At 38.8% G+C, this 23,323-nt stretch overlaps 1 long non-coding RNA gene across 1 annotated transcript in view; it reads right to left on the bottom strand.

The window, feature by feature from the left end:
• Positions 1 to 944: 944 nt before the first annotated feature.
• The window catches only part of LOC109489694, a 167,987-nt gene continuing 145,608 nt past the window's right edge, over positions 945 to 23,323 (bottom strand). The window contains exon 3 of the long non-coding RNA XR_002142761.1: positions 945 to 1,051. This is a non-coding gene — a long non-coding RNA (uncharacterized LOC109489694). The remainder of the gene's footprint in view (positions 1,052 to 23,323) is intronic.

Below are 23,323 nucleotides of genomic sequence, written 5' to 3'. Positions count from 1 at the left end.
TAGCACTGTGTGCTCCTCCCATGGGGGGGCGTGGCATTACCTGCTACTTATGATTTCCTGTTTAAATACTCATCTCTTCTACTATCCTACAAACTTTTGAGGGCAGACGCCTCACTCTTGCATAGTATGTACTACAGGATAATGATAGTGAAAGCTATCATTTTTTAAGCACCAATTGCTAACTGCTCTATCCATAACTACTTGGAAAGAAGATGTATTATAATTCTCAATTTACAGATAACGAAAGTGAAGCTTAGAAAGTGTTGAAAGTTTGCCAAAGGCTATACAGCTAGCACTGTCAGAACTAAACAAGCATTACTGGCTCCAAAGACTATGTTCTTAATGAAGGATGAGCCTGGGTGCAAACAGATGACGGGACTGGTACAATTTTAAATTGGTAACGTGGATTTAAAAGTTCATCACCCAAGTATCCTAAACTTGTTATTCCAATCAATTCATTTCTATGCATAAATAGACTGAAATCTTACACTATCCTTAATACTTTGTTCTTCTCTTAAAATAAAAATTATTTCCCCTATTTTCTGATAAAGTAACTCCTTGCAAGTTTTTTTTAAGTTAAATAATTCATAAAATAATTCATGATAATGCTGTCAGCTAATAATAAAAGCTACTATTTATTGAGTCCTTACTGTGTAGTATCCCATGCCTGTTTTGTTATATGCATTACTTTTTAAATTACTTGTTCCGTGTAGCTCCTTGAGGAGAGAGACCATATTTTTCTCATTCATTCCTATTTGTCTCTCCCTTTTCGTGTATCCAGCGTGGTGGGATTAGTAGATGCTCAATAATTGTTTGTTGAAAGAATCTGCTGGACATTTTAATACATCTTAGTATTTAATATTCACAACAATCGCTACTGCAGAAAATTGGAATAACTTGCACAGGGTCGCATAGTGAATTCAGAGTTGGATTCTCACCTCAGTCTGTCTGGTCCTGCAACTCATCCTGCTGTCACGTGGCCTCTTACTCGAACATGACCTCCTTTGTGGTGTCTTTCGGATGCAGAATTCCATTTTTCTATGAGCGTACTCTACAAATAATGTCACAATAATCAAATATTATTATTTTATCCTTAAGTTGATATAAATTGCCGTGGGGCAGTACTATTTTTGAACAGTGTTTCTCTGGAGTTATATTCCCTAAGACTACCTTTATTGACTTGTCTTTGAGAACAATAGAACACTATCCCAACAAAACATTTGGTTTGCCAATTGATGTCCTCAAACTTATGTTCTATCAGATGGCAAGCAAACAAAAAAGAAAATTGATGGAAAACTAGGATCTGGTTTTGACTGTTCAAACAAAGCAATAACTCTAAATTACCAAAATATTCAGGTTATTAATAGAAATTTCTAGGAAGAAGGAGACTACACAACTCTAGGACAAAACAAAATGGTGCCTGAATGGCCCCAAACTGTAAAGCCAATCTAGCACCGCTCTGAGTTCTGCCTTGCTTTGAGATATTGCTGTCCTCTCTGAGTAAGCTCCATCTGGACAAGGGTGTGGTGGAGCGGACTCCACTTTGAAGAAACCATGCCTTCTGTCCCCCTCCCCCTATCCTATACACAGCAGCTGTCGCCCAGATTCTCAACAGAAGTATTGCTGAGCTGATACTAACTGCCACACAACTGACACTGGGAGAAATCTAAGTAAATAGAGAGTAAGTTAAAAGTAATACTGTTTTGTGCTTCTAAAATGTCCTCAAATTATTCTGGAAGTATAAAGAAGGCTACTGAGCTAGAGGTGATATGGAGACAGATTTTTATCAATCTCCAGGCATTCCCCAGCTGAAATAAGCTTGGCTAAGAGGGAGTCTTTGAGGCTAGAGGAATGGAGTAAATGTTTCCCCTTCACCTCTAACGAGGAAATCAGGCTGTTGGGGACTGCAGCCCATAGGAAATAGATTACTATGTATAAAGTCTCAGGAAACAGCAATGAACTCTCTTTACTATATCATGATAATTTTCAGAGATTCAATTGTTGGCTTATTTCAGGAAGAGAAAATATAAAGAAAATGTCCTACTTTTTCTTTTTTGCTGAGCTAAAAGTACATTATTTATATTTACACTGTTCTTTTTATTATGATATGTTAGTGACCATACAGTACATCATTAGTTTTTGATATAGTGTTCCATGATTCATTGTTTGTGTATAACACCCAGTGCTCCCACGCAATATGTGCCCTCCTTAATACCCATCACCGGACTAGCCTATCCCCCCACCCCTNCCATGATTCATTGTTTGTGTATAACACCCAGTGCTCCATGCAATATGTGCCCTCCTTAATACCCATCACCGGACTAGCCTATCCCCCCACCCCTCCCTCTAAAACCCTCAGTTTGTTTCCTGGAGTCCATAGTCTCTCTTGGTTCATTTCCCCCTCTGTTCCCCCCCCCTTCATTTTTCCGTTCCTTCTCCTACTGATCTCCCTGCTATTTCATATATTCCACAAATGAGTGAAACCATATGATAATTGTCTTTCTTTGCTTGACTTATTTCAATAGCATAATCTCCTCCAGTCCCATCCATGTTGATGCAAATGTTGGGTGATCGTTCTTTCTGCTGGCTGAGTAATATTCCATTGTATTTATGGACCACATCTTCTTTATCCATTCGTCTGTTGATAGGCATCTCGGCTCCTTCCACAGTTTGGCTATTGTGGACAATGCTGTTATGAACATTGGGGTGCATATGGCCCTTCTCTTCACTACGTCTGTATCTCTGGGTTAAATACCCAGTAGTGCAATTGCTGGGTCATAGGGTAGCTCTATTTTTAACTTTTTGAGGGACCTCCACACTGTCTTCCAAAGTGGCTGTACCAACTTGCATTCCCACCAACAGTGTAAGAGTGTTCCCCTTTCTCCACATCCTCTCCAACATTTGTTGTCTCTTGCCTTGTCCATTTTTGCCATTCTAACTGGCATAAGGTGGTACCTCAATGTCANTCCACATCCTCTCCAACATTTGTTGTCTCTTGCCTTGTCCATTTTTGCCATTCTAACTGGCATAAGGTGGTATCTCAATGTCGCTTTGATTTGAATTTCCCTGATGGCTAATGATGTTGAACGTTTTTTCATGTGTCTGTTAGCCATTTGTATGTCTTCATCGGAAAATGTCTGTTCATATCTTCTGCCCATTTTTTGATATGATTTTGTTTCTTGGGTATTGAGCTTGAGAAGTTCTTTATAGATCTTGGATACCAGCCTTTTATCTGTAGTGTCATTTGCAAATATATTCTCCCATTCTGTGGGTTGCCTCTTTCTTTTGTTGACTGTTTCCTTGGCTGTGCAGAAGCTTTTTATCTTGATGAAGTCCCAAAAGTTTATTTTTGCTTTTGTTTCCCTTGCCTTTGGAGACGTGCCATGAAAGAAGTTACTGTGGCTGATATCCAAGTGGTTACAGCTTATGTTCTCCTCTATGATTTTGATGGATTCTTGTCAGGTCTTTCATCCATTTGGAGTTTATCTTTGTGTATGGTGTGAGAGAGTGGTTTATATGTTGAGCTTTCTTAAACCTTGCTTGTACTCATGCTGATTCCTTTAATTGAACTCATTTATTTATCTATTCAATCATTAAACAAATGTTGCTGGTTTTTTTTTTTTGAGCATTTTATATATGTTAGGCATTATGCTAGGCAGTGGAGAAACAACATATACAGACCCTGCTGTCATGAAGTTTCTGTCCTACTGAGGAAAACAAAGAAACAGAAAATGAGTAATATACATCACTGGAATTGTTACTGCAGTCATGGTAAATGCAGTGGAGAAGACAAGTAATGGACCCAGAAACTGTTCAGGAATGGATGGGGAAGAAGCACTGGAGATCACGTGGTCAGACGGGGCCTCTCTGAGGAGATCACAATGTAAGTGATATATAAAAGACAAGCTGGAGTTCATCAGTTCCAAAGTGAGTGAAGAGTTTCCAGGATGTGAGGAACACCTTTGGCAAAAACTCAAAGATAGGAATGACAGTGGCATTCTAAAAGCTGACAGAGAACAAATATGGCTGAAGTTCAGTGAGTGATGGGGAGAGAAGAGCGAGGTAAGGCAGGAGTAATAGGAGGTTGTGTGCAAGAATGGCAATAGGGAGACCAGTTAAGAGATTGTTGCAGTGATGTACATCTGGGAAGGGGGGAAAGAAAAGAGGAGAGAGGGCAACGATCCATAAGAGACTCTTAACAATAGAGAACAAACTGAGGGCTGCTGGAAGGGAGGTGGGTGTGGGATGGGCTAGATGGGTGATGGGCATTAAGGAGGATGATGAGCACTAGGTTTTGTATGTAAGTGATGAGTCACTGAATTCTACTCCAGAAGCCAATATTGCACCATATGTCAACTAACAAATTTCAAAAAAAAATTAATTAATTAAAAAATAAAGAGACTGCTGCAGTAAAATCAGAGGAGAGAATGATGACCAAGGTGGTAGCTACAGAGATGGAGGAAAGTAGAAGAATTCCATATGTACTTTGGGATTAAACCACCACTACCACCAACAAGGGACATGTTAAATGTAGGGAGTGATAAAAAGAGAGGAACACATGATGACTTTTGGGCTTCTGGTTTGAAGGTTTAGATAAAAGGTGATGGTGCAAGGCAGTAATGAAAAACAAGACAGGACACAGATAAAATAGATTAAATCTTTTAAGAGCTTTGGGAAATAAATTTGAAAATTAAGAGAAAATTTTAAATTAAGACTTTAAAATTTAAATCTGAGTAGACTAATAACCATTAAACAAATGCATTAGTTAAATATCTTACCCCAACCCATGCTTCAGACAGTTTTATAGGCTAGTTCTGTCAGCTCCCCAGTGAATATGTAATTTATACCATATAAAAAGCATTTTAGAAAGAGTAAAAGAGGAGAAAGCACCCATCTTATGAGATGGATATAACCTTGAAACAAAGTGAGGTAAATATTGTGTAAGAGTGGATTATACACCTGCCTCACATATAAACATAGCAAGTGCACTGAATAAAATAGAAGAAAATTGAATTGAGTAATGCATTAATAATTGTTTGTGAACAAATAATGTTTATTCATGATGTTTGGATGATTAACATTAATATGTATTTTTTTCATTTAAAAAATTTTAATTTAAATTCAGTTTAATTAACACACACTGTATTATTAGTTTCAGAGGTAGAATTCAGTGATTCATCAGTTGTCTGCAACACCCAGTGCTCACTACTTCAAGTGCCCTTCTTAATGCCCATCACCCAGTTACCCCATCCCCCAACCCACCTCCCCTCCAGCAACCCTCAGTTTGTTTCTTATAGTTAAGAATCTCTTGTGGTTTGCCTCCCTCTCTGTTTTCCTTGTATTTTATTTTTCCTTCCCTTCTCCTATGTTCATTTGTTTTGTTACTTAAATTCTACATATGAGTGAGATCATATGGTGTTTGTCTTTCTCTGACTGACTTCTTTCACTTAGCATAATATCCTTGAGTTCCATCCATGTTATTGCAAATGGCAAGCTTTCATTCTTTTTAATGGCTGAGTAATATTCCATTGTATATATACACCACATCTACTTCTTTTTTTTTTTTTAAGATTTTATTTATTTATTCGATAGAGACAGCCAGCGAGAGAGGGAACACAGGCAGGGGGAGTGGGAGAGGAAGAAGCAGGCTCAATAGCGGAGGAGCCTGATGTGGGGCTCAATCCCATAACGCCGGGATCACGCCCTGAGCTGAAGGCAGACGCTTAACCGCTGTGCCACCCAGGCGCCCCTACACCACATCTTCTTTATCTATCCATCTACTGATGAACAACTGGGCTCTTTCCATATTTTGGCAATTGTGGACATTGCTGCTATAAACTTTGGGGTGCAGGTGCCCCTTCGAATTACTATGTATGTATCCTTTGGATAAATACCTACTAATCCAATTGGTCGGCCATAAGGTAGCTCTATTTTTAACTTTTTAAAAAAGGTTTTATTTATTTATTTGAGAGAGCGTATGAGCAGGAGGAGGAGCAGAGGGAGAAGCAGACTCCCTGCTGAGAAGGGAGCCCGTCCTGGGGCTTGATCCCAGGACTCCAGGATCATGACCTGAGCTGAAGGCAGATGCTTAATTGAGCAACTGGTGCCCCTTGCTGTATTCTTAAGAAGGAAAAAGAGCAGTGCTCTTTCATGTTATTGTCATCCAGGACATATAGATGATGCCCACTGGTATTACTAGTATGAATCAACATTTAATGAGTGTCTGCCACGTGTCCATTTTATCTCCAGGATTTATGTATTTAATCTTCTCAAGAACTTTGTAAAGTAGGTATTAATATTTCCCCTCTTCTTCATATGAAGACATAGAAATACAGAAAGGTCTAGTAACTGGACTAAGATCACATACCTGGTAAGATAGAGTAGCATTTAAATACAATTCTAGGACTCCATGTATGCACTTATTCAAATACACGCTTTGGTTTTTCTTTTGATGTGCTTAGGGTAACAGAAATGTAATCATACAATGTGTATATGATGTGACTTGCTTCTTGTGAGAGCCCTGGCCTAACTTGGGGCTCTCTCCATGTGTGTATATATTAATCTTCCTCATTCCTTTTGACTACTGTACATATTCAGTATAGACGTACCATAATTTATTAAACTATATAAAGATAAATTTATATATTTATAAAAATTATATATTTTTTATTAAAATAGATTTCTTTATTCAACATATGTCCTATGTATTATTTTTAGATTATATACTTTTTTTAAATTTTAGAGAATGCTGAAATAAATGTGCTTGTATAACTCATGTGTGTATATATGAATAGTTCTTTTGAATAGATACTTAAGAGAACTTGCTGAATCTATGAATGCAATTACAAATTTTAATTGCAATCACTAATTACTCACCAAACAGGTGGTAGCAACTTAATGTACACCAATCATGTCTGAATGTTTACTTCCCTATATGTCAACACCTGATAGTATCTGTTTTTTAATTTTTCTCAGCTGATTACCAGTAATATATAATTTCTACATGATTTTTATCAAGCTGAATATTTTTTCAGATATTATTGGTTCTTTTTTGGGGGGGAGGGGCAGAAGGAGAGGGAGGGAGAGAGAATCTTAAGCAGACTCTACATTCAGCACAGAGCCTAAGGCTGGGCTCTATCTCATGACCCTGCGACCATGATCTGTGCCAAAATCAAGAGTCTGATGTTTGATGGACTGCACCACCCAGGTGCTGTTTCTTTTTCTATCTTTGCATCTTTTCTTTATATCTTCAGCCCATTTTTGTATTGGTTTTACTCTTATTTATAAAAGGTTTTATATTTTCTAGATATTAAATGTGTATTTACTAATATGTTGCCAATATTTTTCCCCATCAGTTGGTGGTCTTTTAATTTTTTTAGCTTTATTGGGGTATAAATGACAAATAAAATTGTAAGATATTTAGAGTATATTTTAAATTCATGTCTACATAAAGACATACTTTCCTATTTTTTTGTCCAGAGGTCTTTAGAGGGTCAAACCCATCAATCTTTTCTTTTAAAATGTTGGGGTTGTTTGTTGCATAGAAGAACATTTATACCAAAATTATTTTCTAAAATTCCAGTATTTTCTTCCAATATATTATTAAAATTCAGCTTCTTTTCCCGTTTACAGATGGACGTGGTGTGTGTGTGTGTGTGTGTGTGTGTGTGTGTGTGTGTGTGGTCAAGAGCAGTCTCTTGTAGCCTTATACTGTGTTCGAAAGCATTTCCTTCCTGACGTCAGCCTTTAGGAGTACGTGGTGGTGCTGAGGATCTCAACTTACGGGCACACGGAGAATTTCTCTTCTGTAGCTTTTCTAAAATCAGCAAGTAAAACCCAGCAGCATGTGGATTGGTTTTTCTCACGTCATTTGAACATTACAGTGTGCCAATGACTGCTTTCTGGAAGTAGCCAGAAATACTTTCCAGTAGAAATTGTTCTCTTTTGATCTGGGAGCCGTGGGAAGGATCATGTCTCAGGGCAGCTGTGACTGTTAAACTGGGCTGAGAATGGGTTCATGGAAATAGCCTGATTAATAATTTCAAGGGGAAAATGGGCGCAGGTGTCTAGGCTGGTGGAGGAACGGCACGGACTGTTGGCACTGGAGGGATCTTCTACAGCTCACTCAATGTCTATAATTCTGTATGTCTGTAGCTGCAAGTGAAGGAATCGAGGTAAGAAAGAGTCACTTACGGGCACCCTGCTAGACAGACCAATGATAACGCGCATACTGTACAGATGATGTGATAAACAGAGAGATTTAGAATCCCATTCCCAAACATGAAAGAATAAATATAACCCTGTAAATGCCCTAACTCCTTCTGTGATAGAGAAATCCTCATTTTGCCCATACCCTAATGGACCACAGCTCTCTGAGGCTTTACTTTACATTAAAATTATATTGCTTTTCCTCATTTCAAAATACTTGCCTCTGCATGATCTTATTTTGATGTAGGAAACAAAGGCAGAAGAAAAATTATTTAATTTCCGTACTACGTGCAGCCTATTGACAAGTCCTTGAAACAAGCAGAGTGACATTTCTTTAGGGACTCAACTGTCTGGATGTTGACACTTTGCTAAGGGCAAAAAGCAATCTTAGCCTGACCTCCCAGGATCCTATAAGTCTGCTTTAATATATAAAAATTCCACTGGAAACTTCCTTTATCTCAACCCCCCCCTCCATGTTGGCGATTATCCACCAAGTATTTGACCCACCGATAAACATCTGAAGGGTCTCATTGAGTAAGGGACCAGTGGGACTAGGTAGGGAGAGATAGGTAGGGGGCTACATGGCCAGACTTGCCAAAAATCCCAGAAATGCTGAGGCGTAAGAAACCAGAGATAAGGAAACAAACCAGACCACCCTGCCCTGGGCGTCAGAGATGGGGTCTTTTTATGGCAGTTACATTGTGACCAACAAAGAATAACCAGACCCCAAAGAAGAAGTATTAAAGATGTTATCACCAGTCCTCACGCTAACCAAGACGTCACAAGAATGTTAAGGCCACAAGCTCCCAGGTCAGTTCTAAATAAAAGACTGTCGTTGGAGGCCCACGTTTGCAGTGTGATCGGGACCCCTCTCACTCTTGAGAGCTTCTCCTGTGTCTTTGCTTAATAAAACTATCGCTTTGCTCACTCTCCTTTGTCCATGAGATTCATTCTTCGACTCCTGAGACAAGAAACTCACTCTCCTGCTTCAATTTGATTCTCACTTGAATTTACCTCAATGAAAATAAAATGGATATATAAATAAATAAATAAGGTCCCTGTGGATTCGGGGTATCAGTAGAACACCACCACCACTGCTTTTTCACCATCACACTACCTTAGATTTTTAATGATGCGAATTTTTTCTTTTTTTTTTTCAAGATTTTTAAAAATTTATTTGACAGAGAGTGCACACACAAGCAGGGGGATGGAGCAGAGGGAGAGGGAGAAGCAGACTTCCTGCTGAGCAGGAAGCCCGATGTGGGACTCGATCCCAGGACCCTGGGATCATGATCTGAGCTGAACATGACCCGAGCTAAAGGCAGACACTTAACCAACTGAGCTACCCGGGCGCCCCCAGTATTTTCTTTCTCAGGGAAGGTTGTTGGTTCTCTCAGTGAAACCCTAAGGCACACTGTAGGAAATCAGTAAACTTAAAAAAATTTGGTTTGCCCTTTTAGAAATGTGTTTATTTATTTATTTATTTATTTATGAATAGTGAATTTTTTTCTTAAACCAACAGATATACTATAAAAATGGACCCTCATCCTGGTCCCCTGACCACCCATTCCCTTCTCACAGGGCTATTCCTAGGCCACACCGAGCAGTTGATTTAGAACTAGTGTGTGTCTGTCTGTTTTCCAGCTCCAAGATCCAGGAAACTGTCAGAGTCTCTGCACCTGGAAGTCCCATTCTGGCCTTTGGGAGCTAGTCAATGTTGGTGTGTTTCTCAAACTTTAAAAAAAAAAAAAAATCACAGCCCAAAATAAGAATCATATTTAAATAACACGCACATTTTTATAACATACATATTCAGGCAACAATACTTACCCTCCCTTGCTATAGAAGATATACCCTACTGTTTTCACTTGTTTCATTTTTAACAATCTACTAAACGTGCACACGTATATTTTATCTCTTCAACCCAATTCAATTTAAGAATATTTTTCTTGTTGTAACAGTTACAGAGACTCTTTGTTAGATGAGGGACTGATTAATCAAGTTTCCCCCAGTTCCCCTACAACCTTGCTTACCCCCACCCCACCAACATGATAAAGGAATTTAAATAAAAGGGCAAAAACACAAAGGCTAAGAGGAGAAAATAGCAACAACATTGAAAAAGCTGGACCGTAGATGGGCAAGCGATAACAAATTTAGCAAATGCCTTTCCCTGGGAAAAGCACAGAAGTTGAATGTTTCCAGCCACAGAATCTCAGAAAGACTCCGGAAGTGGAGGTCCCAGCTGCCCCCAAAAGTGTTGAAAGCCAGCCCCCACTCCCTTCACCAGGGCAGGAGCTCAGAGGCTGCATTTGCCAGGAATGTGTGACTTTTCCAAGCCGGGCTGGGAGGGGCACGAAGTGGATCAGATATTTATATGGAGATCCAAAGAACCTCTGTGTTTCAGCCCCACTTCTCTTTATTGCCTGAACTGCTGACCTTTGCCCTGGGGCCAAGTCTCCATGGAGCTGTCCCCCCAGCATCAGGCCTTCCTGCATACATTGTGCCAGGCTTCATCCCCAACACCCCCCGTGAAGCTTTTGCTAGCTAATGACTCTTCTTTTTTTGCTTGTGTCTTTTTCAAACCGTTGTGATTATCATCAGTATTTTCCATTTAATAAATTTCATTGATTTTATCTGTACTTTCATTTTCTTTTAGAAAGGAGATCAGGTGAAAGCAGCCTCAGACTGAACAAGAATTATGTAAGTTTTTCATTGGTTAATATCTGTGCATACAAATGGAGATGGACATACATATGCAAGTAATAAAGCACAATGGTAACCCATCCTCTGACCTGTGAATTAGAACACAGACAGTTCCCACGAAGCTCCCTGATACAGCTCTCCGTGTGCTCCTTCCTCCTCCCCCCAGAGGCAACCACTTTCCTAGACTGTGTGTTTGCTGTACTTACACTTCCTTTTATGGTTTATAGGTTTTATAAACACTGAATCATATATAATCTCCTGTAACTTACCTTTTTTTTTTAATTTAACATTTTGTTTCTAAAATCACCTCTGTTGATGTGAGTAGTTGTGGTCTTTTAATTTTCACTGCTGTGTAGTGAGGATATGCTGCCACTTATCTACTTCCCACAGAACAGTGCTTCTGTGAACATTCTTCTGTATGCGTTCTGATGCTGATATGTAAGAATTTCTCTGGTTTAGGAATGAAATTGCTGAGTTGTAGCATATGCACAATTCAGCCTTACAAGATAATGCCAAACTGTTTTCCAAATATTTTCTGCCAATTTACACTTATAAAAGCTATGAGTTTCCATTTTCTCACATTCTTTTTTTTTTTTTTTAAGATTTTATTTATTTATTTGACAGAGATAGACAGTCAGCGAGAGAGGGATCACAAGCAGGGGGAGTGGGAGAGGAAGAAGCAGGCTCATAGCAGAGGAGCCTGATGTGGGGCTCGATCCCACAATGCCGGGATCAAGCCCTGAGCCGAAGGCAGACGCTTAACAGACTGTGCCACCCAGGCGCCCCCATGTTCTCACATTCTTGATAAAACTTTGCAAAGGGAAACTTCAAAATTTTTCCTATTTTTCTAGATATAAAATAGTTTCCTATCATTGCATTTAATTATTTTAACTTTTCACTCTGCATTATGTATTATACAGTACCAAGATATACACAGATAGTAAGTATATAGCTAGATAAATCTTCATAAAGTGAACTTAGGGATCAAGAAACAGAGTATTGAAAATAAGCATGCAGATACATAAAAAAGACAACTTCTTATAGTTTTGAGTCTGAAAATTTTCTCAAATCAAACAAATAAAAAGAGTAGGTATTTATAGCAGGAAAAGTTCTGCATTCGACTGCCTGCCTTGAGCCATTAGGAAGCTGAACTGGCTGGAGCACAACGCAAAGTTTAGATTGTGGAAGGACTCTGATTCCTTTTCAGCCTAAAGCAATTACCCAGCTGTTGGAAAGTTGAAATAGTGGACCAAATTACATTAGTGAAGTTAAAATAAGCACCTTGAGAATAAATCACTATATATCAAGGTACATGTATTGTGCAAGAGTTGCAATTCCTATTTCTATATCTTATGAATGAGCCTTGGAATTTTCACTGCAAATAAATTCATTGTTGGTATGTTTTTGGCTATTTGTTTTCACTGATTGATGTATACACTATTGGGACGTTCTCAAAGCCATTAATTACCCTCTGAGATTGGAATGTCCAGAAACATTCTCGACTAAGCCATCGATAAAAACAATGAAACACTTAAAAATAATAGGTGTTTTTTATATAATAACTGTGGAGTTTGGAGTAAAACTGACATTTATTCACCCATTGCTTATTTGGTCCATGGAGCAGCCCTATAGAGCTCACAGGGCATGTACTAAAGCCTCTCCAGCTGACAAAGTCTTAGCAATAAATGACTTGCCCAAAGACACACAATTAGCAGGTGGCAGAACCAGGACTTGCTCTCCATGTTTTCATATTCCAATTCCAGATCCCTCTTTGGGGATACACAAATTAGAGACAAGCATAAAGAAAATCATGAGACAATTAAAATCACAACCAGTTAATCTATAGAATTTAAACTCTTACTTAAGACATCAACTACAAGACTGCCAGCCTATTTATTGCACTGTATTACGAATTCACCTCTCATAGTTACTCTCTTGGCACTGGGCTAGTAAAAAGATTTTGGTAATTAATTCATCGGTAAATATTTAGGGAGCACACACACACAAGAAAAAAAATAATTACAAGCACCCCTGTTACTTCCCCATGCTCTTTCAATTCACCCTACTCCTAAAGAATTGCTATCCCTACTATTAACAACATATATTAGTTTACATATGCACATTTCTTGGGTGTCTGGCTGCTTGCCCTAATGTTATGGTTTTGAGATTCATGCCTATTGTGAGGTGTGGTATTACTTTTGCAACCCCAGCAAGCTCACCGTAATTCTACCCCATTCCTCTCTTTTTGTTCTATGACTCAACACATTTGGGACACTGCTGTCCTAAGTAGCTTGGAAATCTGAGTTCTGTTGTCCTGTCCATGGGGAAAACACAAAGTAGGAGATGCGAAATGGAGCCAAGGAGATTAGAAACAAGAAAGATAGTGAACCAGAGCAAGAAGGAACAGGGCAAGGGGGCCCAGTATATCTGTCAATGGTCCAGGAACATCTGAGTTTCCTGGCCATGTTGGTGGTCAGCTTGCTCTAAGTAGACTTAAATAAGTAGGTTTGTATTCATTCACTATATAGGGTGCTGAAGATTGAATAGTGCATAGAACTTGCCCTCAAGAAATTCAGAATATGGAAAAAGGACTGACACATAGACAAGCAAGTAATTGCACTATAAAGTGGTAGGAACTATGGTGGAAATGAAGCACCTACAGGGACTTTCATCTCTGCTTGTGGAGGTTCAGGAAAGACTTGTCCAAGAAAAAGCACTTTGCCTTAGGAGTTTGCTATGTGAACAGAAGTATAAAAATAGAAGAGTTTCCAGACACAGGGAATAATGTGCACAGGAATGAGGTCTGAGAAGGCATAGATTATGCAGTCCAGAAGTCTTTCACTAAATAGGCAGCAGGCTGTGTGTGTAGACACTCAATGTCGAAGAGTTAAGAAGAATTTTGATCGTGAGGACCTTTGTATGCCATGGTAAGGATTTAGGACTTATCTGTGATGCCACTAAAGTATTTCATGTAGGGAAATACTGGCTTTGGAGCAGTGTTTTGGAGGGAGTGAGGAGGATTGATCAGTGAGTAGAAGATTGGACAGGGGCAACTCTAGCCCCATTTGCAGAAATTTCTTGCTTACTCCACTCTTGCTCTGTTCTAACGCCCACCTTGCTTCATACTGTTTAGCGAAGAGTTTTTCCCTCTTTCTTTTACTTAGGACTTGACAAAAGAAAGTGGTTTCTATGGGTTAGGGAATGTTGATGAGAGATAATAACAAATTCTATTTAAGGGCTCAGAGGGAAGGTCAGGTGGAGGATGCAGACTGGGCAGCTGAAGAGGGGTGGAGCACAGTCCCTGGGAGAAAGGATATAAAGAAACTCTTGAAGAATGAGTCAGCACCAGGGAGACTGAGGTCACCCTAGAAACCATAGAATTGAGCTGAAGAGGAAGTGTTGTGAATTGGGTGTAAGAGCCCTCAGTGAATGTGGGAGACTGACCAGTAGGAAACTGACAGTGACATGAAGAGGTAACAGGTAGCATAATCTACCAGCATGAGCTTGAAGAAGATGCTTTTTGCACAAAGAGGGGAAGAATGGTCTGGAAGTGACCCTGGGTTGCTAAGAAAAGGCCAGCATTGTTCTGAGTCCCTTGGCCATGGTGGACGGGAGAATGGGTTTCCTCCATGGAAGACGGTACAAGGCAAGCAGTTTCATTGTGGTAGGCCAGGTCCCATTAAGGGACAGAACAGGAAAACAATGAAAGAAAATATTTTTCAAAAACAACTATTTTTGTTTTTCTTCATTGCGATGGTGAATTTGATGTGTCAACTTGGAGGATGTTTTTAGAGATGAACATTTAAATCAGTGAACTTTGAGTAAGTAGATTGCCCCCCATGGTGTGAGTTGGCCTCATTCAATCTGTTAAAGGCCTCAATAGAACAAAAAGACCAGCCTGCCCAAGCAAGAGTGAATTCTCTAGCAAACTACCTTTGGATGTCATCTGCACCACTCGCCCTTCTGGGTCTCCAGCCTGCTAGCCCACATTGCAGAGTTGAACTCATTAGTCTCTGTAATCATGTGTGCCAATTTCCTATACTACATTTCTTTCTGTATGAACACATGTCCCATTGGTTCTCTTTCTCTGGAGAACCCTGACTTATATAGTCATCTTTCAGATTTTTCTTGTATAGTGTTTCACAGAATCCTTAAAAGATTGAGGATTCAGGAGAGTTTGTTTATAAAGCAACAAGGGTTCTAGAGAGTAGAAGTCAAAAATTTGAGAAGGAAGACAACACTGGGTGGCCAACTAAGTCTTTGGAATAAGTAACAATGCCTGAAAACTAGGAGGTTTGTATGATGTGTAGCCCCACGATTTTAAACTAACTTACTATCTTCACACTAGAAGTTATAAACCCCAGGAAAGCACGGGAACTTCCAAAGATACGTCATCTAGATGCTGCTTGCAGCCTCTCCTGGTGTGCTGTGAGAAAGAGCCCCTTTTGCCTCTGTGGGTCACCTCTAGAAACCCTGGGGCTAAGACTGCCTCTCTCAGCACAGGGTCTGCGGTGCAACAGGGCCTCGGTCTGAGAGGCTCTTCAAAAACCTTTGACACCTTCTCTTCTCTGAATAGCAAGTTCAGGAGTGTTCATCTTTGGGGCATTGAGGAAGAGAACATCCTTCACGCTTTCCTAGCATCACACTCCAGTGGGTTGCATCCCTGCTGAGATCTGTAATCTGAGGGCTCCAGGCAACACCGCCCCCTTTCTCAGTTTGCCTGCTGCAAGGCTGCAACTACCTTCTCCTTGTCCCTCCCAACTCGTCCACCTGGGAAATGTGGCTTGCTACAATCACTTTCAGCCACACTGATGATTAAGTAGCTTGTCTTTTAGGGTCCCTAAAGGATTTTGCTGACCCTCATTTTTCCTGCATTGTCTATCACAGTGCCTGAAATTTCTACCATGAGCTATCACTTTTCAGCAACAGCAAGAAAAACTCCTTCCTGATCTCTATTCCCCAAGCCAATAATACCAGATGGAGGAGGAGAAAAGAATTAGGGATGATGTTTTATTATGCCTCATTACTTATTTCTTTGCATGGCCCAGTCAGATAAGGAAGAAACTTATTATTTGCCTCAATTGCTCCATTTTTTTTTTTGTTAAAAAAGTTTAGGGGCACCTGGGTGACTCAGTTGGCTTAGCGTCTGCCTTTGGCTCAGGTTGTGATCCCAGAGTCCTGGGATCCAGCCCAGAGTCAGGTTCCCTGCTCTGCGGGGAGCCTGCTGCTTCCTCTGCCCCTCCCCCTGCTTGTGCTCTCTCTCTCTCTCTCTCTCTCAAATAAGTAAATAAAATCTTAAAAAAATAAAGACAAGGTTTTATCTAGGTGTCTGGTATTAACTAGCTGTCTATTATTTATTCTTCTAATGATAACATTTTACTGATAATACTTCTCATTCTGTGCAAGTATACAGTACCACCAGCAATAGTATCTAAAGCCTTCTGCATACCAGGAGAACGCAGTTTGTATACCCCGATGGGACTCCCACATAAAGAATGTTTTAAGGAGTCTTTTATGAATGTCTCACATGCACGTGCAGGTGATCGTGTCATGATCAGCCTCATCTCACTGCCCTTTCTGCTGCTTTGCTGCTGGGCAATCATCTTCAGGGCTAAGACAGTGTAAATCAGTATTAAGATGCAAAAGACAAACACTCAAGTCACTGTCAGACCCAATCTGGAAGCAATCAGGAGCCCGAGGGACTGGGATTTAAGAAGGGTACACTCTGTTGAAGAACTGAATGCAAGGAATCAAAAAGCCTTAAAGCCTGGCATTCTTCCAGAGAGGACAGATGTGGTGATGCCCCACACAGAAGGGCCTCTGGGGAGTCAGAGCAGCATGAACACCTGGACCCTTGGTGGGGTTTCTGCCAGGCAAGAGGCTCAAGATGCTGGAAGAGATGGCCCTAGACCCTGAACTGGGAAAAATGTGAGTGACCTTCTTCCTTGTTGCCTGGGATCAGAAGCTTCATTAATTTAACCAGGCATCCTGGAAGCAACAACAGAGATTAGCTGAGAACTTGGTCTGAAAAATCCTATGATGTCTGAAGTAGGCAGTAGGATGGTAGGAAGAGTCAAAATAGGCGCTGTAGGTGAAGACAGAAAATATATACTCTTTTTAGATGTTTGAGTTGGAGGTTTCTGAGACACAGTAGAATAGAACATAAGAAACCAAAATAAAGTAGTACTAAGGAAGAACCACAATAATGCGAATGGCTAGGTGTTCTGTGAATGGCTGAATGAGAGGGAGAAAAAGATGAGGGGGGTGCAGAGGAAAGGAAGGAGCAAAGAAGGGAGGGAGAGGGAGGAGAGCTCATTAATAGAGGTTTACAGAGCTCAGATAAAATCCCAGGAGCTCAGAAAATTCTCAGGTATATACACAAAATGAGTCTTTTCTTTCTTTTTAAAAGATTTTATTATTTTTTTTTATTTGAGAGAGAGAGCATGCATGCACACATGAGCATTGAGTGGGGGGAGGGGCAGAGGGAGAGGGAGAGAGAGAATCTCAAGCAGACTCCACGCTGAGTGTGGAGCTGGATACAGGGCTTGATCTCACAACCCTGAGATCATGACTTGAGCCAAAACCAAGAGTCAGATGCATAACTGACTGAGCCACCCAGGTGCCCCAAAATGAGTCTTAGAAATAATGCATTTATCTGAATGGAAGACCAGAATTGACATGATGATCATTTGAATGAAAAGCTCTGCAGGGTGTTTGGTGATGTATCAGCCCAGCAAGAAAATAAACAGTGAACTATTTGATATTCTCTATTTCCAACTCATCTAGTTCTATAAGAGACCACTTCATGGAAAAATAATATTGTGGCTGAAAATGCATCTCAAAAATATTTTCCTAATTTAATGTAATATCTAAGTGATTTCCCCCAATCTATACATGTAAAGAGAATAAGAGGTACGAGAATAAGTCACTTCAATCTGTTGCATTTAATGATGGTTTAACTGATTCTACCATCTTATTTAGTGCATGTATTTCTTTGGTTCATGTTCCCCCCACCACCCCTTTAGCACTAATAAAAATTTCAAATTAGTTCAGAGAGGTATTCTACTCCTCTTAATTTGGAGCCATGAACTCCAATTATAGTTATTATTTTGCATATGTCTTAACCTCATACCTAATGATACAAACAATTATCTTTTATAGAACATTCCTTCAAGGAAAGCTCAAAATTTAGAGAGTCAAAGCACAGTTGAGTTAAACATGCACACAAAGATCTAAGCAAAAGGAGACTCTGGAAAGGTTTATACCAGAAAAGGATTAACCCCTACCGACAAAAATGTGGTAAATGTGCCCATCAAAAGTTATCATAACCAATTTCATGTGGTCAGGAAAAAGCTTAGACTTAGAATCGGAGAATCCAGACTAGAGGTAGAAATAAATTAGAGTTAAAAAGTTAGAACTTGGGAGGTGATTTGGCACAGCTGCTTGGCTTTATGAAGATAAGCTATCAATATTTATATTTGGCAGATGAAGACACTGAGGTCTGAGGTCACCCAGCTGGTTAGTGGCCAAAGGGGACTTATATCTCATGTTCCGGGGTGCCTGGGTAGCGCAGTTGTTAAGCGTCTGCCTTCAGCTCAGGGCGTGATCCCGGCGTGCCGGGATCGAGTCCCACATCGGGCTCCTCGGCTGGGAGCCTGCTTCTTCCTCTCCCACTCCCCCTGCTTGTGTTCCCTCTCTCGCTGGCTGTCTCTCTGTCACATAAATAAATAAAATCTTAAAAAAAAATAAATCTCATGTTCCCTCTTCAGTACTTATCTAGAGTTACTTAAAAATTTCTAAAAATTTGTGATCTTTTAGAAAAGTGGAGCCCAAACCCTAATATATGTAATGAGAGAGTTCAGAAGGGAGATTCAAGGAAAGAAAACTTACTATTCTCAAAAGAATAACTTAGGAATTTATAGCTATATGATCTATCCCAGGAGACCTTGAGGAAAAGAAAGTTTTCTTCAACTAAGGTGTAAGAAAAGAAGGAAGGACATATTTTTAAACAACTTCAATGTTTTTTTTTTCATCTTTCAAATTTCTCTTCTATATTGTTTCACTTACCTACAAATACCTTCAGAGAAGCCCAACAGAGTTCTTTGTGAGTAGATCAAACAACTTGGCATTTCTTTGTTACAATCATATTCTCAATGAAAGTTTCCCCAGGCTGTTGAGAGAAAGTATGTTTCTCTCTTTTGATATGGCACAGATATATTTAATTCATATTCTTCTGTCTATAATATATTTTAAAATATCACTGATGTTCAGCAGGAAGAAAGGGTTATGAACAAAATGACAAATGATCTTTCCTGTTATACTGTGATGAAAAGATAAAATTTCTTCTTTGCTTAAAATACATTTTAATATACTAGTCAAAAGTAGATAGGAAACTCTTTTCTCTTTGTTAATAAGTGAATTTCATATTTCTTTTCATTTTGGAAGTTGAGAATTGAAATATGTTGTGGAGTGAATGTTCATAAGACTTACTGTGGACAGGACAATTAGGATAATGAGCAAACTTTTATCTTTGCCACTCAAATATTATGACTAAGAAAACATGAAATGATCTTTTGGACAGATAGAATCAAGTAGAGTTATAGGACATGAAGCAACTATAGAGATCAGCTCTTTGCCCTCACATAGAGTTATAACTAGATCTGAGGCTTTTTGATTTACATGCAGAAAAAGACATGCTACTCTGAGAAAATTTTCTTGAATTTCCAGTTGGAAATGAAGCTTTTCAGCAGTTTTTAAGCAATTGAAGGAAATAAGAAGTTCTCATCAATGGAAATTTTAGTGGGCTAATAGAGTATCTCCCTGAGTAAGTTACATTTGCAGCCCATTCAAGATATCTTTTAAACAAGATGATGAGCTAAGTAAAAATTTTCTTCTCTTCAAATGACTATTTTTAGATTGAATAAGCGTCTTGCTTCATGTGCTAGAACATAAAAGAGAACTGGGGGCGCCTGGGTGGCACAGTCAGTTGAGTGTCCAACTCTTGTTTCAGCTCAGGTTGTGATCTCAGAGTCCTGAGATCAAGCCCCGTGTGGGGTTATGCACTGAGTGTGGGGTGTGCTTGAGATTCTCTCTCTCTCTCCCTCTGCCCCTCCCACTCATGCTCTCTCTTTCCCTCTCTAAAATAAATAAATAAACCTTAAAAAAGAAAGAAAACCAGAATGTGATTCTTGTCAAAATCTCAGACATCAGTAAATGTAGCTTGTGTTATTAAATTATTTACATTTAAATTCATAAAACATTTCTTTGAATTTTTATGTCATTTAATTTCAAGGCATCTGTCTTTTTGACAATCTCATCTTAGTAAAGTAGGATGTGTATCATTTCACTATACAGATAGAAAAACTGAGATACAGAGAGGTTAGATGATTTGTTAGATCTGATTCTAGATTATGTTTGTTTTTATTCCTAACATACAATGTCTTTCTAAGAGTGTTTTTCAAACTGACCACAAAACAGAAAGGGTATTATGGTACATGACGGAATTATTAGCAAACACTGTGTCATTTCAACACATTTCATCTTAAACATACACAAGTGTTACATGTCAATTATATCTCAATAAAGCTGGGGTGGAAAAGATTTTGCTCCAAAAAAATAATATTTTTAGCTTGCCTAACTTTTAAAGAATGCTTTTTAAGAAAATCTCACGAATGTAAAATACTATATGTGTGGTAGTTAGAATAGGTGATATTGAAATATTACTAGTCATTTAACTCAGTAATAAATCTGAAAAATTCATGAAATACAAATATTTATTCATATATGAAAAACATTTGAAAAGTAAATGCTTTGAAACCCTAAAGACTTGGTTCCCCTTAAAATTGATTTGATTAAATCATATTTAATTATGATTATTTAATTATACTTTATATATTTGTATTTATTTAATTATATTTAATTTAATTATTATAATTATAAACCATATTTAATTATGGTTGTTTTTTAAATAACATTTTCTTTCTAAAAACAAACAATAATTCACTATTAGATTCTATCATTCACAAGACTTTAACCTAAGTTCAAATGATAACAACAGAGATAACAATCATACATTCCCCTTACAGTAAAAGAATGTCAAAAACAGAAGCAAAATAAATAAAAAGCTTAAGTATTTAGAAACACATGAGAAACAAAGACATTATTTGATGATAAACTAATTGTTGCTTAATTGATCATCAGATTAAATGGATGATTCCACAGGGAGCTCAAAGGGAGATGCCGCACGGCAGTGAGTGAGTACCTAAGGTTTCATGCACTAAAATAATCATTACTGGATTCCGGAAGTACATACAGGGAGATGTACCAATAGGCTTAAATGTAATTTTAACTGTTGTCTGTTTTGGAATGGTTACTTCAGAATTAGTTTGACTCTCTCTCTCAAATAAATAAATCAAATCTTAAAAAAAAAAAAAAGAATTAGTTTAAGGTTTATCTGTAACCAGTATTGACACATTACAGGGAACTCTGCTCCACCAGACTCAAGTTGTTCCATAGACTCTTCTCCTCTAAACTGACCCCCTTCTATCGAAGAGAATGAAGGGGCTGGTAATGGAGTACATCAGTTTTAAAGATCCCAGTTTAAATATGTGGTATTTGGGTGAACAGACACTTGAAAAAATGCTCAACATCACTAGCCGTCAGGGAAATACAAATCAAAACCACAAAGAGATACCACCTTATACCAGTTTAAATGACCAAAATTAACAAGACAGGAAACAACAAATGTTGGAGAGGATGTGGAGAAAGAGGAACCCTCTTACACTATTGGTGGGAATGCAAGCTGGTACAGCCACTCTGGAAAATAGTATGGAGGTTCCTCAAGATGTTAAAAATAGAGCTAGCTGATGACCCAGGAATTGCACTATTAGGTATTTACCCCAAAGATACAGTGTAGTGAAAGAAGGGGCACATGCACCCCAATGTTCATAGCAGCAACGTCTACAATAGCCAAACTGTGGAAGGAGCCGAGATGCCCTTCCACAGATGAATGGATAAAGAAGATGTGGTATATATGTACAAAGGAATATTGCTCAGCCATCGGAAAGGATGAATACCCACCATTTGCACTGACATGGATAGAACTGAAGGGGATTATGCTGAGTGAAATGTCAAGCAGAGAAAGACAATTATCATATGGTTTCACTCATATGTGGAACATAAGGAATAGAACAGAGGACCATAGGAGAAGGGAGGGAAAACTGAAGGGGGAGAAATCAGAGAGGGAGATGAACCATGAGAGACTATGGGCCCCAGGAAACAAACTGAGGGTTTCAGAGGGGAGGGGGGTTAGGGGATGAGGTAACAAGGTGATGGGTATTAATGAGGGCATATGTTGTGATGAGCACTGGGTGTTAAATGCAACGAATGAATCACTGAACACTACATCAAAAACTAATGATATACTATGTAGTGCCTATCTGAACATAATAAAAAAAATGTGGTATTTGATACCATCCTATTTTGATAGCCCAGTAAAAATTTAAATCAATATCCTGTTACATATTGTCTATATGAATTTTTTTTTAAAGATTTTATTATTTATTCGACAGAGATAGAGACAGCCAGCGAGAGAGGGAACACAAGCAGGGGGAGTGGGAGAGGAAGAAGCAGGCTCATAGCAGAGGAGCCTGATATGGAGCTCGATCCCATAACACCGGGATCACGCCCTGAGCCGAAGGCAGACGCTTAACAGCCGTGGCACCCAGGCGCCCCTGTCTATACGAATTTTATTGGTTATATCATTTGCTATGTATTTATTTTGTAAATGTGATTTAATTTATAGCTCTATAAGATCTTTAAGCCTTATACAACAGGTTAAAGTATTTCAATATAAGAATAAAATATTTTTTGTCTATGCTAGAGGTCTCAGAAGCTTTTTCTTTAAAAGGGGCTTATATTTTAATCAAATGAGAAAAAAATCTGTTTTACATCACTTAGGCTTGTCTCTATATAAAGTAAAAGTTATCTGCACAGCGGTTAAGCAACTGCCTTTGGCTCAGGGCGTGATCCCAGTGTTATGGGATCGAGCCCCACATCAGGCTCCTCCTCTACGAGCCTGCTTCTTCCTCTCCCACTCCCCCTGCTTGTGTTCCCTCTCTCGCTGGCTGTCTCTATCTCTGTCAAATAAATAAATAAAATCTTTAAAAAATAATAAAATAAAATATATGAAATGCCACAATTATATATCAGAATAATGACTTTTTAACCCCTTATTTGTGTATGTTGTCTCATATTAAAGTAAATTGAATCTGAAAAATTCTATTCAAGTAGAAAGATCATGATTTCTAAAATTTCTTAAGAGAATTTTAAAATAAGTTGCAAAGTAAGTTGTTAATATTTTAAAAGTATCATGAAATTTTTCAAAATCTACCTTACCTTATTATCTGCCAGG

The sequence above is a fragment of the Ailuropoda melanoleuca genome, chromosome 15 (genome assembly GCF_002007445.2).
Source record: "Ailuropoda melanoleuca isolate Jingjing chromosome 15, ASM200744v2, whole genome shotgun sequence".
Lineage (NCBI taxonomy): Eukaryota > Metazoa > Chordata > Mammalia > Carnivora > Ursidae > Ailuropoda > Ailuropoda melanoleuca.
Note: the sequence above shows the minus strand (reverse complement) of the source record. Positions and strands in the feature narration are given on the sequence as shown.